At 44.4% G+C, this 16,109-nt stretch overlaps 1 protein-coding gene across 1 annotated transcript in view; it reads left to right on the top strand.

The window, feature by feature from the left end:
- The window catches only part of LOC139274607 (extracellular sulfatase Sulf-1-like), a 547,728-nt gene that overhangs the window by 207,246 nt on the left and 324,373 nt on the right, over nucleotides 1-16,109 (top strand). The gene's annotated exons all lie outside the window — the stretch shown is intronic.

Below are 16,109 nucleotides of genomic sequence, written 5' to 3'. Positions count from 1 at the left end.
TGGGAAGGGTCTAATCATATTACGAAACTAGAAGGTCTGATTTTAGGGCAGGAAATTGGTGGAAATCGTGTCCGCACAATCCAAAAAAAAAATGAAAATCCGAAAATTGCAAGCAATTTTGCTACCAAAGACTTTAAAGCCAGCTGCAGTTTAAAAAAAATTATCCACGTATCAGGCAAATTTAATACATATGTTAAGTCAATTCAAACTCGTTTTTGAACTGTGGGCTTGAAGGGAACAACCAAGTTACTCTGGAACAAAGACAGACTGTGTGATTTGTTCAGTTAATTGGATGACAGCCCATTAATTTCAAATCCCTAATGAAAATTCAAAAAAACCACAGCAACCAATGAAAGGATACATAGGTTGCTGGATCTGAGTTGGTAAAAGATTGTTGAATGGATTGGAATCTTTACAGGAAGAGATCGAGTCGACAAGATTACAAAAAAAGAAGTGCAACATATATGTAAAATATATCTATAAAAGAATAGCACAGCATTAGATTACAACTCTTGTTTTTTTCCCCAATAGTAAAGTTAGGTGTTAGACTTTCTCCTGAAAATTATATTATTGTTAGATTACTCATTAATAAGGTTTTGTTTAATAAATTACAGTTTTGCTGAATTCATGTTGGAAAAAGTCTTCTACTTTCTGCTTGATGGTAATTCAGTATAAAAATGATTACATGGAAAAAGTACATTATTTTATCACTTAGTAAAATATCCATAATTTCATTATTTTCATTCTTTTTCTGGTGTAATTTCACTCAACGAAATGCAGAAAAATGGAAGACTTTCAGGGGAAAAACTATATAATCTGCAGGAAAACCCCTTCATGAGCTGGTGAGCATATTATACACTTCATGTTATTCTTAGAGTGAGCCTATAACATCTGTCACTGTACTTGATCCAGAGACAGCGCAGACGTTGATGGGACTTGCTCAGTTCAGGGTGTACTGGCCCTAACTATTAAAATAATGATTGCTGTTATTTTGTTAACAACGCCCTCTGGAGGGATGAGGCTAAGTAATTGCAGACAGATTTAGAGAGTTTCCTGGCCTTATTGAGTTTAAATACCGTTGTGTTTGTTTAGTTGTAATATAATCTCACCCAAAAGAAACATATGCAGCATGAATCCTTTTCCCACCATCAACATCACAAATGCATTAAAAATGTATTTTCTTTGCCTTCCTTTTAGGTATCTCCCAGCTTAACAACACTTTTGAATTCATTAACAATGTATTAATTGTACACCATTGTTTTACTATGCGAGAAGCATGGATATAGAAGGGAATGAGGAAAAATGTTCTTTCTCTCCCTTCTACCCTCATAAAATGTAGAAAATTGGAAAAATGCAAAATTAATAAACAAAATTTGTGAATGTTGACAATGCTATGCCACACCCAGTAAACTGTGCCCTGACTAACAACTCAGGCCACAAAATATGCTCCTAATCTCTGCCAATTCCATTGTCCATTATGTGTTTTTAAAGCTAAACAAATGTTTAAGAAAAAATGGAAACAAGCTGCTCTATTCAATATAATATAGAATATAGGCAGCCAATTTGTGCATAGCACTCCCTCAGTACTGCACTGAAGCACAGCCTAGATTTTTGTGCTCAAGTGGGACTTGAACCCACAACCTTCTGATGCAGAGGCTTGGTGCTATCACTGATCCACAGCTGACACACAGAACAAAAACTCACAGAAGACTGGAATGCATAGGTTGTTAATAAAATTCTGTACCACAACCTGCTTTGGTATAATATTTCTCTCCACAATACCCACTTTTCTAATTTAGCAGTATGACCAATCCATGTATTTGTTAGTTCCTGGGTCCCCTCTTAGGGTAAGTGTAACTGCCTTCATGTAAAAATGACAGACATTTTCATTAGTTTAGAAAGGAATTTTAACTCCCCAAAACGGGTAGGGTTTTGGGTAGGGGGGTTGTAAAAATGTTTTAAAATCTCAAACCCAAATCCAAACAGCCTCAAACCTGCCCACTTCCAGTTTTAAAGGAGGCAGGATGGAGATGGGGGATGGGCAACTAACCGATTCCCAGGAGGCATTTAAATATTTTACTGAGGCTGCGTGCCCCACATTTTAGCTCCATTTAAAATGTAACCTTATCTGGCCAGGTTTCCTGGGCCATGGGAAACTCAGCAGCTAAAGGGAGGTGAGGACTGCTGCGTGAAAGAGGAGCAGGATTGCTTCTTCCCAGCCCCCCACGCTAACCTGCTTCCCTTCCCATGATTGTCGCCTCTCCCCCCGCCTCCCCCCCCCCCACCGCAATATAACTGGCCCGACCATGATCACCGCCCCTGAAGCCCCATCTTTGTCCCCCAATCTGTCTCTGAACCCCGTGATCACCCCCCGACCTCCAAACCAGTCTGAAGTCACTCCTCCCCCCACCCCGCCGCAATCTCTAAGCAGCAGGAAACCTACCTGCTCATGGGTTGTAGCTTCTTCTGCAGCATTCCCCACCTGACAGGGAGGCAAGCCTATCAATCAGGCTGGCTTCTAAGCGGTGATCCTGTTGAAATAAAAGCACACATGCTGTGGAGTCAAAACTCCCTAGTGTTCAGGGAAACCCGGACTTACAGGTTTCCCGAGCAGGACACCAGCTCTGCCCCCGGACCGCCCCACCCACTTGGAAACCCTGCTCTAGTAAATATCGGGGGCAAATGCAACTACGTAAAATCTCATTGGAACACATTTACATGCAACTTGCAAATGTGTTCATTATACGTCTGTAACATCCCCAGCATTGAAGCACTGACCATAATCGATCAGCTCCGCTGGGCAGGCCACATAGTTCGCATGCCAGACACGAGACTCCCAAAGCAAGTGCTCTACTCGGAGCTCCTTCACGGCAAATGAGCCAAAGATGGGCAGCGGAACATTACAAGGACACCCTCAAAGCCTCCCTGATAAAGTGCGACATCCCCACTGACACCTGAGAGTCCCTGGCCAAAGACCGCCCTAAGTGGAGGAAGTGCATCCAGGAGGGTGCTGAGCACCTCGAGTCTCGAAGCCGAAAACATGCAGAAATCAAGCGCAGGCAGCGGAAAGAGCGTGCGGTAAACCTATCCCACCCATCCCTTCCCTCAATGACTATCTGTCCCACCTGTGGCAAAGTCTGTGGCTCTCGTATTGGACTGTTCAGCCACCAAAGAACTCACTTCAGAGGGAAGCAAGTCTTCCTCGATTCCGAGGGACTGCCTATGATGATGATGACTAATGTCCCATTTAGAACTTCATTAGGTTTCAGCTGCAAAGTTGAAGAATTGCATTTATTTTTTTTTGCACAGAATCTTTCCAAACCCATTGCTAACACTAGACAACTGTCTAGCACCACCACCATTAGTTTCAAGATAATCAACTTTCTTGATGAGGACACAGGTTTACAGATAGGATAGTTTTGTCTATGTGTGTGTCTTGCATGAAGTGCAGATATGCATATTTGTTTCCCTGAATTTAAACATTACTGCTGAAAGTAGAAATATAATTAAACAGAGGTCATAACCACCAAACAAGGAATGTACAATTACAAAGAAAGATTACAGACTGTACTATTCATGAAGGAAACATTATTACAATAAAATAATTGGCTGTTATTAAGAACATAAGAATCAGTAGGCCATTTGGCGCCTCGATCCTGTTCCACCATTCAATGGCTGACCTTCGACCTCAACTCCAATTTCCTGCCCGATCTCCATATCCCTTGCTTCCCCCATAGTCCAAAAATCAATTTGGATTCTTGGGCTCTAATTCATTGATAACCAAAAAGAAAAATTTATGTTTTGTTACTTCACTGCTAATGCTTGATTTAGTGTTCTGTTATGGTTGTATGCCATTTAATTGTCTGCTACAGTATATGGCCTAGAATTGCAATTTCCGGCTGTTATATATGTATACTTGTATTTACTCTGTACAGCCACCAGAGGGCTCATCCCCTGGAGTCCCAAGGGATCCCATAATCCCTTGGGAGCACTGATATTTAAGGAGGCTTCACAGGTTGGAGAGGCACTCTGGAGACCTGCAATAAAAGACTACGGTCACTCTTTACTTTGAGCTCAGTGTTCAGTCTGACTCTTTCTCCATGCACAGCAACTGGTGATGAGATATAGATAGCGAAACCAAAGATGCGGAGAACAGTGGGCATCCTGGAGAAATTCTCGGAGGCAGATGATTGGGAAACTTTTGTGGAGCGACTCGACCAATATTTCGTGGCCAACGAGCTAGATGGGGAAGAGAGCGCTGCCAAATGAAGGGCGATCCTCCTCACCGTCTGTGGGGCACCAACGTATGGCCTCATGAAGAATCTGCTCACTCCAGCGAAACCCACGGAGAAATCGTACAACTGGTCCGAGAGCATTTGAACCCGAAAGAAAGTGTTCTGATGGCGAGGTACCGGTCCTACACCTACAAAAGGTCTGAAGGTCAGGAAGTGGTGAGTTATGTCACCGAGTTAAGACGCCTTGCAGGACATTGCGAATTTGAAGGACATTTGGAGCACATGCTCTCAGACTTTTTCGTACTTGGCATTGGCCACGAAGCCATACTTCGCAAACTTTTGACTGTAGAGACCGCAACTTTGAGTAAGGCCATAGTGATAGCCCAGGCGTTCATTGCCACCAGTGACAATACGAAGCAAATCTCTCAGCACACAAGTGCTGCTACAAGTACTGTGAACAAAGTGATGTTGTTTTCGAATCGTAACGTACAGGGCAGGTTACACATACCTGCAACTACATGACCGCAGATGTCTCAGAGTCCACCATCAAGGGTGATGAATGCAAGGCTATTAACACTTTGTTGGCGCAGTGGGGGTGATCATCATTTCCATTCATGCCAATTCAAAGAATACGTTTGCAAGGGCTGTGGAACAATGGGACACCTCCAACAAGTGTGCAGGCGAGCTACAAAGCCTGTTAAACCTGCAAACCACCATGTTGCAGAGGAGGACAGATCCACGGAGGATCATGACGAACCAGAGCCTCAGATCGAGGAGGCAGAGGTACATGGGGTGCACACATTCACCACAAATTGTCCCCCGATAATGCTGAATGTTGAACTAAATGGACTCCCGGTGTCAATGGAGCTGGACACGGGCACAAGCCAGTCCATCATGGGCAAAAAGACAGGCTGTGGTGCAACAAGGCCTCAAGGCCAGTCTTACCTCCAGTTCACAGGAAACTAAGAACTTGCACAAAAGAACTGATTCCTGTAATCGGCAGTGCTACCGTAAAGGTTTCCCACTCTGGGTGGTACCGGGCGATGGTCCCACGCTGCTCGGCAGGAGCTGGCTGGGAAAGATACACTGGAACTGGGACAACGTCTGAGCGCTATCGCCCACTGACGACACTTCGTGTGCCCAGATCTTAAACAAATTTCCTTCGCTGTTCGAACCAGGCATCAGGAAATTCCAAGGAGCAAAAGTGCAGATCCACCTAATTCCAGGGTCGCGACCCATCCATCGCAAGGCAAGAGTAGTACCGTACATGATGAAAGAAAGGGTAGAGATCGAGCTAGACCAGCTGCAAAGAGAGGGCATAATTTCCCCGATCCAGTTCAACAAGTGGGTCAGTCCTATTGTTCCAGTCCTCAAGCGAGACGGCACCGTCAGTTACTTTGTAATCGCCACAGATTCTATCAATCATTTCTCCCTGCAGGACCAATACCCACTACCAAAGGCCGACGACCTCTTTGCAGCACTGGCGGGAGGAAAGATGTTCATGAAGCTGATCTGACTTCAGCCTACATGATGCAGGAACTGGAGGAATCATCGAAGGCCCTCACCTGCATCAACACGCACAAAGGTCTTTTTGTTTGTAACAGCTGCCCATTTGGAATCCGATTGGTGGCGGTGATATTCCAGAGAAACAAGGAAAGCTTACTGAAGTTAGTCCCGCACACTGTGGTCTTCCAGGACGACATCTTGGTCACAGGTCGGAACACAGTCGAGCATCTACAGAACCTGGAGGTTCTTAGTTAACTCAACCACATGGGGCTCAGGTTAAAACGATCGAAGTGCGTTTTCCTGGCGCCTGAAGTGAAGTTCCTGGGAAGGAGGATTGCGGGAGATGGCATCAGGCCCACCAACGCGAAGACGGAGGCAATCGAGAACCCACCGAGGCCACAAAACATGACGGAGGTGCGGTTGTTTCTGGGACTCCTGAACTACTTTTGGTAACTTCTTACCAGGTCTCAGCACACTGTTAGAACCACTGCATGTCTTACTATGAAAAGGGGACAAATGGGTTTGGGGCAAAAGCCAAGAAAATGCCTTTGTAAAAGCGAGAAAATTGTTATGCTCAAATAAATTGCTTGTGTTGTATGATCCATGTAAGTGTCGGGTACTAGCATGTGATGCATCGTACTATGGTGTCAGGTGTGTATTGCAACAAGCTAAAGATTTTGGGAAACTGCAACCGGTTGCTTATGCATCCAGGAGTCTGTCTAAGTCTGAGAGAGCCTACAGCATGATTAAGAAAGAAGCGTTAACGTGTTTCTATGGGGTAAAGAAAATGCATCAATACCTGTTTGGGCGAAAATTCAAATTGGAAACCGACCATAAGCCACTTATATCCCTGTTCTCCGAAAGTAAAGGGATAAATACCAACGCATCGACCCGCATCCAGAGATGAATGCTCACATTGTCTGCATACAACTATGCCATCCGCCACAGGCCAGGCACAGAAAACTGCGCTGATGCTCTCAGTAGGCTGCCATTGCCCCCCACCGGGGTGGAAATGGTGCAGCCAGCAGATCTAGCCATGGTTATGGAAGCATTTGAGAGTGAGCAATCACCCGTCACTGCCCGGCAGATCAAAACCTGGACAAGCCAGGGCCCCTTACTATCTCTAGTCAAAAGCTGTGTGCTTCACAGGAGCTGGTCCAGTGTCCCAGTGGAAATGCAGGAAGAGATAAAGCCGTTCCAGCGGCGTAAAGATGAAATGTCTATACAGGCAGACTGCCTTCTGTGGGGCAATCGAGTAGTGGTCCTCAAGAAGGGCAGAGACACCTTCATCAATGTCCTCCACAGTACCCACCCAGGCATTGTAATGATAAAGTGATAGCCAGATCCCACGTGTGGTGGCCCGGTATCACTGCAGACCTAGAGTCCTGCGTTCACAGATGTAATACATGCTCGCAATTAAGCAATGTACCCAGGGAGGCCTTGCTAAGTTTATGGTCTTGGCCCTCAAAACAGTGGTTGAGGGTACACGACAACTATGCAGGCCGGTCTTGGGTAAAATGTTCCTTGTGGTTGTAGACGCGTACTCCAAGTGGATTGAATGTGAGATAATGTCGGCTAGCACGTGCGCTGCCACTACTGAAAGCCTGTGGGCCATGTTTGCCACACACTGCCTACCCGATGTCCTGGTGAGCGACAACGGGCCATGTTTTACCAGTGCTGAGTTGAAAGAATTCATGACCCGTAAAGGCATCAAACATGTCACATCTGCCCCGTTTAAACCAGCGTCCAATGATCAGGCAGAGAGAGCAGTGCAAACCATCAAGCAAGGCTTGAAGAGGGTAACTGAAGGCTCACTGCAGACTCGCCTATCCCGAGTCCTGCTTAGCTACCACACGAGGCCCCAATCACTCACTGGGATCCCACTTGCTGAACTGCTCATGAAAAGAGCACTTAAGACAAGGCTCTCGTTCGTTCACCCTGATCTACATGAACAGGTAGAGAGCAGGCGGCTTCAACAAAGTGCATACCATGATAGCGCAAATGTGTCACCCGAGATTGAAATCAATGATCCTGTATTTGTATTAAATTATGGACAAGGTCCCAAGTGGCTTCCTGGCACTGTCATGGCCAAAGAGGGGAGAAGGGTGTTTTGGGTCAAACATTCAAATGGACTCATTTACCGGAAACACTTGGACCAAATCAAACTCAGATTTACAGACTGTACTGAGCAACCCACCTCGGACCCTACCTTTTTTAATCCCCCAACATACACACCAGTGGCAACCGGCACTGCGGTTGACCACGAAGCAGAACCCATCATCCATAGCAGCCCAGCAGGCCCAGCTGCACAGCAGCCCAGCGAGGACCCAACAAATGATTCAACAACACCAGCTTTCACACCGCGATGATCAACCAGGACAAGAAGGGCCCCAGATCGACTCGCATTGTAAATAGTTACATTATTGACTTTGGGGTGGGGGGGGGCGGTGTTGTTATATATGTAAACTTGTATTTATTCTGTACAGCCACCAGAGGGCTCATCCTCTGGAGTCTCAAGGGATCCCATAATCCCTTGGGGGCACAGGTATTTAAAGAGGCTTCACAGGTTGGAGAGGTACTCTGGAGACCTGCAATAAAATACTAAGTCACACTTTACTTTGAGATCACAGTGTTCAGTCTGACTCTTTCTCCATACACAACACCAGCCAAAAGAATCATGAAGTCAGTGGATTGACCACTGTGCCTGTTGAATCGTGCCGGCATGAGCCACAAACCAAATTCAGATTTGGGACTCATTTGAATTGGCACTGCAATGCAGCTCGCCGGTTGTGGTTGGGTGGGAAATTGGCTGGCACTTATTTGGATTCTCAGGGGGGCTTGAATGGGTGAGCAGGGGGCCAGAGATTTTTTTGTGGGCCCAAGAGGAGCACTTCTTCTTCTCCTGGTCCCACAAAAATAAAAACTCTAAATCTCCTGAGAATTTTTTGAGCAGCTCCAGTAGTCTCTTTAAGGACCAATGTTAGGCCACTGAACACCTGGTACAACTAGGTGGAATGTGCACAGCTCACATCCCAACTATTTGTACCTGAACTTTGCAATTGGGGTCTTACAACAGACAGAGAATTCCTCTTTGCATATTTAAGCAGATTTATGCCAGTTTCAGGCAGGCAGGTTGCTCACACATTTACAAGACTACCTGAATATGCCGGCCTTGGGCATCAATGGGGTGGCCAAGATTTCTCCCCCCCCCCCCCCCCCCGCCCCCCAATTTCCAACTGCTCCCATCCAATTTTTAGGTGCAAAACAGATGGTGGTGAGTTGAATTTCTCCCCCCTATATCTCTATAAAAAAGCTTGGTCAGGTATAGCTATAGACAACAGTGGTGCGTATTTTATGTGAATTTTTCCACTTAAAAATACTGTATTTGTTGTACTGTGTAACAAATTCTGTCATTGCTATTGAACAGTAGGTAATCTTTTGCAATATTTGAAAATTATTATTATTCACCACCATTTAAAACATGGTTTGATGGGGCAGCATAGTGTAACAGAATAGTAGTTGGCAAAAGGGACAGATTCACCAATCAAAGGCCAAGTCACTCAGTGTGCGTGTGTACAACTTGTAGTGGTCATTTACAAAGTTGCACTTCCTGGATACCAGTGACCAGTCAGCAGCTCATCATTGCATGATCCAATAACTTTGTGTCAGCTGTGCCTCAGTGGGTAGCACTCTCACCTTTGAGTCAGAAGCTTGTGGTTTCAAGTCCCTCTCTAGATACTTGAGCACAAAATCTAGGCTGACCCTCCAGTCCAGTGCAGAGGAAGTGCTGCACTGTTGGAGGTGCTGTCTTTTGGATGAGACATTAAACCGAGGCCCTGTCTACTCTCTCAGGTGGATGTAAAAGATCCTATTGCACTATTTCAAAGAAGAGCAGGGGAGTTATCCCTGGTGTCCTCAATCAACTTAACAAAAACAGATTATCTGGTCATTATCACATTGCTGTTTGTGGGAGCTTGATGTGTGCAAATTGGTTGCTGTGTTTTCTACATTACAATAGTGACCACACTCCAAAAGTACATCATTGGCTGTAAAACACTTTGGGATATCCTGAATTGCGCTATGTAAATGCAAGTCTTTTTATTTTTTCTTTCTTTGCAAAAAGAAACATGTTTGAAGCCTAGAATAATGGGAAAGGGATTCAAGTTTATTAAAACAGAAAATTGTGTATGACTTCAGTTGAATGAAATTAGATTAGTAGTAAAGAAGCATTAAAACCAACGTGTAGAGGCAATTCTTTCAGGCCGTTTGGCAAAAAATCTGGTTTGCTGATCTGATTTACACAGTGTAAGCTTTATCAGTAGCAGACCTGCCTGCTCTGGAGTCATGGGAAAGTCATGCTTAAGAGTTTGGCAGTTGATTTGAGAGCTTTGATGTTTTAAGTGTAGGTTATTTGGGAATTGTTTTGAGTTTTTTAAAGCCTGAACATGGAAGCTGGTTAACTTCATCAACTGTAAGGTTTTGTACTCTGGCAGTTGATTTGGAAGGAACAGTCACTTCTTATCTTGGAAATGGCTGTAGTTTTTTTTTCCAAAGCATTTCTACATGCTTATAGCTATGAGCTCACAGCACATGACCATGTTGGGAGGATTTATCAATAGTTACAAAAAGTCTGTATAAACATATCAGCAAAGTCAATAATTTGAGTATCATTTCACTAAGATGGAGATTAATTGAAACTCTTATCGCTTTATCTTTTTTTTAAATTGAGGGAGGGAAGAAGGAAAAATAAACAATGTAGTTTTATTGTGCTAATATTTAATACTCCAGCAGTAGAGCTCCCTTGATGGTAAATGTACCTTATGGTGGTGTCAGTTTGACTCAGTTGGTAGCACTTTTTACCTCAATCAGAAGGTTATGAGTTCAAACCTCACAAGGACATATCCACATAATCTTGATTAGTGAAAACATTCTTGACAAATGCTTTCAGTTTTGATTGCTTTGTCGTGGTCCAAGAATTTCATTTCCAGCAACACAATACGAATGCCACCTGAATCAAATTTTATTTGATAATGCTCCTCTGAAGCACTTGGAATGTTTTACTAAGTTAAAAGCACTATATAAATGCAAATTGTTTTAGTAATCAAGGCCTCCGATTCGAAAACCAACAGAATAGAACTGGAGTCCTGTTATTCCAAGGCTGCAGTATTCAGGTGACTGGCCTGCTTTGAGCACACATATTTTTCAAAGTAAACACAGTACTAGACAAGCCATCTTTTAGATGAGATGTTAAACCCAGGTCCCTTCTATGTTAGATCCCATGACACTATTCAATGAAAAGCAAGGAGCTCCCCCAATATCTTCACCAATATACATCTCTCAACCAAAACAGACAAATTGGGCAATAGTCTGTTTGTGGGATTTTGTAGTACACAAATTGTCTGCCGCCTTTTTTAGGTTTAGCTGGAACGGTTGGATAGTGTAAGACCTCAGACAGTAATCGGCGCTCAAGATAAACTTTTAAAATGTCCTGGCCAATATTTCTCCCTCAATCAAAACAGATGATCTGGTCAGTTATCTCATTACTGTTTGTGGGAGCTTGCTGTGCACAAATTGGCTGCTGCATTTCCTACATTATAACAGTGACTACACTTCAAAAAGTACTTAATTGGCTGTAAAGTGCTTTGAGACATTCTGAGATTGTGAAAAATACTATATAAATGCAAGTCTTATTTTTGTATTCGCTTACAGTGGCTGCATTTCAAAAGTAATTAATTGGTTGTGAAGAGCTTTGGGAAGTCCTAAGGACAAAAAGTTGCTATCTAATTTAAATTTTTTCATACTGAGCTAGAAAGGATCAGGGTTCAATCCCTGCTCTATGCCAAGTTAGCGATCACAGTTGGGAAAGCAATGGGAATGTTGCAATTAGTCTTAGTCTTCCCATATTAGAGAGGGGGTAAAAACAAGGATCCTTTTCCTGGCCATTGTCCTGTGAGCCCCTTCCACCACTCAAATGCATGCGTGTGGTAACTGGGCGAGGACTGAATTAAGTTCAGCCATGGTGCTCCATAATTGAATAGCCTGCTGACACACTGGCTAGAAATTCGAGTAGGCCAGAAGCCTGCCAGTAACAGCACTGGCCAAGGCTATCGGCCGTTCGCAGAGAGAGTGCAAGCAGCGCCAGTATTTTGGTACTGCCTGCTAAATTACATCAGCGGAGTGGAGAATCTGTGATGCAACATGCTCGTTCCGGTGCTAAACTCAGCACGAGGCCGAAGTTCACGTAAGAAGGCTCGGTGCGCAATGTGCTCTGTCGGAGCATTTGATGACAGCTCTTGGGTTTTGCTCTCGAGTACGCTGATGCACTTGCAGGGTTGGAGCATTGTGCGTTGTGGCAGATGACGAGGCACTTGTTTGTCCACAGCTCCCTTACTTGCGTGGACATTTCTCTAGGTGTTGTGTTGGTACACAAATAGGTGCCTGACTACCTATGCTGGCTGCCATAGCTCCGCAGATCTTTGACCCAGATGGTTGCTGTGTGGAGGTTTGTGCTCCACCATGGTGCTGGAAGGGGAGGGGGTGGGGATGCACCGTCTTGCAGCTAGCAGTGACAGTGCACTAGACTGTAGATTGCATAGAGCACTCCGTGGTGAGTGGCTCTTAAAGCACAGGCTCAGATCTGAGGGACTCCTGGAAAGACCACAAAGACCGTGGCACAGATGTCCTTAAACTCTTCCATAAGACATCAATGGAAATACATTTTTAAAAAGGGGAACATGAACTCTTGGTCAGGAGTTTACTGGTGTAAATGATGCAGAAGAGAGTTCAGTTACATTTTTAATAACAGCAGACTTTTGAAGAACTCTTGGTGAGAATATACCGTCAAGCCTTTGAAAAGCAGACTTCCAAACTTTGCATATCATTTTATCAGTTCCTAAACAAGAAAAACCCAATGTATAACATTTAAGGAAATGCAGCTTTGAATTTTTTCCTGATATTATTAGAACTGTAGTACAATACAACTGAGTTTAAAAGTACCTCCTAAGAGGAGATTTGATGCATCTCCGTGGAAGCAGCTTTCACTCCAATTGCTCTCCAAAGTTAACAGTTATCCCAGCAACTGTTTACAGTACGGTCGTGCTTTGTAGAGGGCGGTAAGAGGAGAGGGTGCTCCAAAATGGCTGAGCGGGTGTCAATTCGGCGTTACACGCTCCTACTAATTAAAACTTTCCACGAGCACAGGTTAACGGCAGCACTGCCGACCTGCCGAAATTTTTTCCCCAAAATGGGCGTTAACGGCCAGCGCAAACACCTCCAATTCCTAATCCGCTGTTTATAATCATGCATGACTACTTGGACAAGGTACTAGATAGCTGGTGGAAACATTCTCACCATTTGCCACTATTTTCAGGACAGGAGCTGAGCAAATTTGAAAAAACATACTGCAAATGTTCTGTTGTTGTTACTATTATCCACTTTAGTACCAGTCTTTGTGTAGGAAACAACTCAAAGTGGGACAGCAGATTCTCTTCACTTGCATCTTTCTCCTACCTTGTTATCAAATGTATATACTTTCACTTCATGTTGAGTGAAGAATCTGTTTACCTGGTATTGTCACTCGGACCCATCTACTCTTGTTGAATCTAGATGTGAGAGGGTCGGGGAGGGGGGGGTGGTGTGTGGATGGGGGCGGTGCTGGTTTACCTAGATCAACATTAATGTCAGGCTATCACAAAATAGGACCTGAATTTATCAATTCCTGAACCCTGCCCTTGATGTAATAACAGGGAATAGAGGGTTACTCTGATAAGAGTTAGATGAGGAAGCATGGAAGGAGGCTCATGTGGAGCATAAACCTCAGCTTGGACTGGTTGGGCCGAATGGCCTTTTTCTGTGCTGTATATTCGATGTAGTTATGCTACTTAATATCAGTGCATCAAGCTGTATTCTGTTCCGTGGAATAAAATTATAATATACTAGACTGTTTCCCATTCATGCCACTGTATCAAGAAACTTTGTTAAAATAATAACTTTTATTTATATAGTGCCTTTAATGTCGTAAAACATCTCAAGGTGCTTCACAACAGTGTTACACTGCGTGAGAACACCAGCGGCAGGTCGGGGCCATAAAAGGAGCGGAGGTGCGGCAGCCCGGGAGCAGTGTGGAGGCATGCCACGGGCCAGCCCACACTGCGATATGTGTGCGCACTAGGTCCATGCAGCAGAGCTGGTCTCCAGTCATCTTGGATAACTCTTGCCACTGGACCAAGACCTAGCTCTGTCAAGCCCGTGTGGTGGCTGGTGCAATGCCCACCACACGTTAAAAAAATCCACGCACGGGCATCTTCCACCCTTCAGGATGTAGTTCAGGACCTGGAATATTAGGTCCTTCCTTGAAACACCTGTGAACTCATCCTTTCTTGGCATGGAAGCAAGTCATTCTCATTTTGAGGGACTGCCTAGGATGATGAGACAAACAGATGAATTTGACACCGAGCCACTGAAGAAATTAAGGCAGATGATCAAAAGCTTGTTTAGAGGTAGGTTTCAACAAGCGTCTTAAAGGAGGAAAGGGAGGTAGAGAGGCGTAGAGGTTTAGGGAGAGATTTCCAGAGCTTTAGGGCCCAGGCAGCTGAAGACACGTCCACTGATGGTTGAGCAGTTATAATGAGGGATGTTCAAGAGGCTAGAATTTGAGGAGTGCAGACATCCTGTGGGATTCTGAGGCTGAAAAAGATTAGAGCTAGGGAGGGGCAAGTCCATGGAGTGATTTGTAAACAAGGATGAGAATTTTGAAATCGAGGTGTTGTTTAACTGGGAGCCAATGTAGAATCAGAAAGCACAGGGGTGATGGATGATCTTGACTTGGTACGGGTTAGTACACGGGCTACTGAGTTTTGGATGACTTCAAGTTTACGTAGTGTAGAATGTGGAAGGCCGGTCAGGAGTGAGTTGGAGTAGTCAAGTCTAGAGGTAACAAAGGCATGAATGAGGGTTTCAGCAGCAGAAGAGCTGAGGCAGGGGCAGAGGCGGGCAATGTTACGGAGGTGGAAAAAGGCGGTTTTAGTTATGCTGCGAATATGTGGCTGGAAACTCATTTCAGGGTCAAATATGACACCTAGGTTGCGAACAGTCTTGTTCACCCTCAGATTGATGCTAGGGAGAGGATGGAGTCAGTGGTTAGGGAACGCAGTTTGTAGCGGGGACCAAAGATAATGGCTTCGGTCTTCCCAATATTTAATTGGAGAAAATTTCTGCTCATCCAGTACTGGATGTCGGTCAAGCAATCTGCCAATTTAGATACCAAGCAGGGGTCGATAGAAATGGTGGAGAGGTAGAGCTGGGTGTCGTCTGCATTCATGTGGAAACTGACTCCGTGTTTTCAGATGATATCGCCAAGGGCCAGCATATAATGAGAAATAAGAGGGGACCAAGGACAGATCCTTGGGGGACACCAGAGGTAACGATGTAGGAGTGGGAAGAGAAGCTGTTGCAGATGATTTTCTGGCTACGATTAGATAGATAAAAATGGAACCAGGCGAGTGCAGTCCCACCCAGCTGGACAATGGTAGAGGCATTGGAGGAGGATGGAGAGGTCAACGGTGTCAAAGGCTGCAGACAGGTCCAGAAGGATGAGGAGGCATAGTTTACCTTTGTCACAGTCACAAAGAATGTCATTTGTGATTTTGATGAAAGTAAGTTTCAGTACTGTGGCACGGGCGAAAGCCAGATTTGAAGGGATTCAAACACTGAATTCATGGCAAGATGATCACTGATTTGGGAGGCAACAACACGTTCAAGTACTTTGGACAGGAAAAAGGAGGATGGAGATGGGGCAATAGCTTGCAAGCAAAATGGGGTCAAGAGTTGGTTATTTGAGGAGAGGGGTGATGACAGCAGATTTGAAGGAAAGGGAAACAGTACCTGAGGACAGAGAACCATTAATAATGTTGCTAACATGGGAGCCATAAAAGTAAGTTGGGTGGTCAGCAGTTTAGTGGGAATAGGGTCAAGAGAGCAGGAAGTGGGTCTCATGGATAAGATGAGTTTGGAGAGATCAAAGAGAAACTAGAAAAATACATGTTTAGGGCTAGGGCAGGTGGAAGCATCAGATGAAGTTTGGCCCTGTGGGCTAGGTGAAGGAAGGGAACTTGCAGAGGCAGCTGATCGGATGGTCTTAATCTTTGATACAAAGAAATCCATGAGCTCCTCACACGTGTTGTTGGAGGTGAGTGTGGTGGAGAAGTGGAGAGGGGTTTAAGGAGAACTAATTAATTTATTAATAAATATATATGTCTTAATAAATATATATATATATATATATATATATATAAATCTGCGTAGAATTTTTTTCCCCACCACCCTTACTTGCCATTGTCACAATTTTGGTCATGTTTTTATGTTAACATT

Source organism: Pristiophorus japonicus, chromosome 1, assembly GCF_044704955.1.
Source record: "Pristiophorus japonicus isolate sPriJap1 chromosome 1, sPriJap1.hap1, whole genome shotgun sequence".
NCBI lineage: Eukaryota > Metazoa > Chordata > Chondrichthyes > Pristiophoridae > Pristiophorus > Pristiophorus japonicus.
The sequence above is the reverse complement of the archived record's forward strand: the minus strand, read 5'-3'. Positions and strand labels throughout refer to the sequence as shown.